At 35.5% G+C, this 2,842-nt stretch overlaps 1 pseudogene; it reads right to left on the bottom strand.

Moving 5' to 3' along the window:
- LOC108491138 overlaps positions 1-593 on the bottom strand; it is a 12,570-nt pseudogene extending 11,977 nt beyond the window's left edge.
- Positions 594-2,842: the final 2,249 nt, after the last annotated feature.

The raw sequence follows: 2,842 nt of genomic DNA, 5'->3' as shown, positions 1-2,842 counted from the left end.
GAAATACCTTCATAAAATGCCTTAAATTAAGGCATTTTCATGCACTAATAGGAATCTTTAAATTCCCTTCTTGATTTCTTCCTTGACCCATTTTTAATTCAGTATCGTGTTGTTTAGTATACATGAGTCCTGCACTTGACATCCAGCTTTATTTTTTTGTGGTCATACATAGTACAACATGTTATTTCAATTTTCCTAAATCTGTTTATACTTGTGTTTTGGCCCTGGGATGCTGAGACAATAGCTTATTCTTAATAGTTTGACTCTAATGTTCTATGAATATCTGTTAGATGTCATTGAGTTATTTTATCAGTTAACTCCAGAGTTTCTCTATTTAGTTTTTGCATGGGTGATCTATTTGTTGATGAGTGTGAGTGAGTTCATAAAGTTATCCCCCATCACTGTGTTTTAGTCATTCTTTGATTTTGGATCTAATTTCTTTTAGGAAACTGGGTAGATATTAGCCTTAATAGAAAGAAATATACTTCTTTCTCTCTTCTGACTAGTTTGGGTTTGAAATATATTTTGTCAGATATTAGCATCACTACACCTACTTGTTTCTTATTTCCTTTAGATGCATTATCTTTTTCCATTCTTTTGCCCTGGGGTTATATCAGCCATTGATGGGTGAGATATGTTTCTTGGAGGCAGCAAAAAGATATATCCCATATTCAAACCCATCTGTTAATATGTATCTTTTAATTGGGGAATTGAAACTGCAAAGATTAATAGTTATTATTGACCAATGTTTATTAATGTCTGTAATTTTGCTGTTGAGCTTCTTGTGGCAGTTTTTTAAATCTCTTTTGGTTACCTGTTCTGGAATTGTTTACTTATTCCATATGCCCTCTTTGGTATGTTTAATCTCTTCAGATGGATGTATTCCTTTTGGTAGACTCTGTAGAGCTGACTAAATGGACATACATTTCTTAAATCTATTTTTGTCATGAAAATTTTTTCTTCTGCTTCAAATACAACTAATATTTTTTGCTGAATATAGGGTTTTTGACTATCATTTGTCTTTTTTCAGGACTTGTATGACATCAGTCAAGTCCTTCTGTTTTTCATAGTATCCATTAGCAAATCAGCTGTTGTTCTGATGGACCTTCCTTCGTATGTTTCTTGGTCTTTCTCTCTTGTACCTTTCAATGTCATTTTCTTTGTTATGTACATTTAGATTTTTCACAATTATATGACATGGAGAATATTTTCCCAGTCCTTTGTATCTGGTGCTCTCTATACCTCTTACACCTTGAAAGGTATTGATTTTATTAGATTTGGGAATTTTTCTCTATGGTGTTGCTGAAAATAGTTTTATTACCTTTGACCTGGGTATTTTTTCCTGCTCATATACTTACTACTTATAAATTTCATCTTTTTATAGAGTTCCAGACCACTTTATTTTCTATTTTTGGTACTAAAACAAACAAAAAAAATTAAGCAAAACAAAACAAAAAAACCTATTCAAATAATAACCCAGAAACTTCCTGGCCTCCAGATCTGGCATACAGACAGGCTCAGCCTTGCCTCTGGTAAGTCAGGTTAAGATCAAGCTCACTGCCTCCCTCCCCATTTCTCTCATCTACACATACTCCCACCTGCAAACCTCACTCACAGGCTGGCATCAATTCCCTAACCTCAAATAACAAGACTAACTTCATGATTAAGAGTATCCAATCACCCTACTATAGACCTCTAAGTCCTCACCCAGGCTGTCTCCTCACCTCCAAATTCCCAGTCTCTGGGTAAGACAGATAGACAAGCTCAGCCAGGACACTGGTAAATCAGATCAACTTCATTGCCTCCATACCCCATTTCTCTCACCTACCTCCAATTCGTCCCTGCAGCTCTCTCTCAGAGGCAGGCTCCAGTTCCTTCACCTCGAGACCCAAGACTAGATTCTGGAGCCAGATTAACTAACCACCCAACCAAAGAACCTTAAGTCCTCATCCAGGTGATTGCCTCACTGCCAAAGACCCAACCTCCATATCAGCAGACAGACCTGCTCAGTCAGGACTCTGACCAGCCTCGTACCCAGCAAGAATCTGAAATACCCACCAGTTTATCTTCCATACCCAAACAAGAAGTAAGTAAGCTACATAAACAATACTAACAGAACCAAAATTAAATTAAACAAAAGCACAGTAGAAGTTCCTCTTGAACACATAACAAAGAATATCCATGTGCCCGGATAACAACGCAAAAAAACAAAAAAAGTATGAAAAACCAGGAAAATATGTCCCCAATGAAACCCACGAGTCTTCAGAAATGCACGACATTGAGAATCACCCTGTAGAACCCCAGGCCACAGAATTTAAAAGAACAATCATAAACATGATCAAAGAATTACAAGAAAACCCAAACTCAAAGAACTCAAAGAGGTAATGTATAGACTTTTGCCTGAAGCTTAAGATAATACATATATGCAGCTTAATAAAATAGCAAAAAAATTCATATTTTAAAATGTGAATTCACTAAAGATAGAGACATAGTGAATAAAACCCAAATGGAAATGAACACAGGACAGAGAGACTCAATAAACCTAATAGAAATAACAGGAAAAAGTCTAGCAAACAAAAAGAATGAAATGGAAAACAGAACATCAAGACTGAAGGATAAAGTTCAAGATCTGGACTCCTTAAGCAAAGACTATGTAAAATTAAAAACAAAACACAGGAATTGAATAATCAGGAAATGTGGGACAACATGAAACGACCAAATCTACATATTATAGGCATACATGAAGGAGAAGAAAATCAAACCAATGGCATTGGACAGAGCTTCAATAAGATTATAGAGGAAAATTTCCCTAATTGAGAGAAAGATTTACCTATAGAGATTT

The sequence above is a fragment of the Nannospalax galili genome, unplaced genomic scaffold (assembly GCF_000622305.1).
Source record: "Nannospalax galili isolate Female #2095 unplaced genomic scaffold, S.galili_v1.0 scaffold659, whole genome shotgun sequence".
In the NCBI taxonomy this organism is placed as follows: domain Eukaryota; kingdom Metazoa; phylum Chordata; class Mammalia; order Rodentia; family Spalacidae; genus Nannospalax; species Nannospalax galili.
Note: the sequence above shows the minus strand (reverse complement) of the source record. Positions and strands in the feature narration are given on the sequence as shown.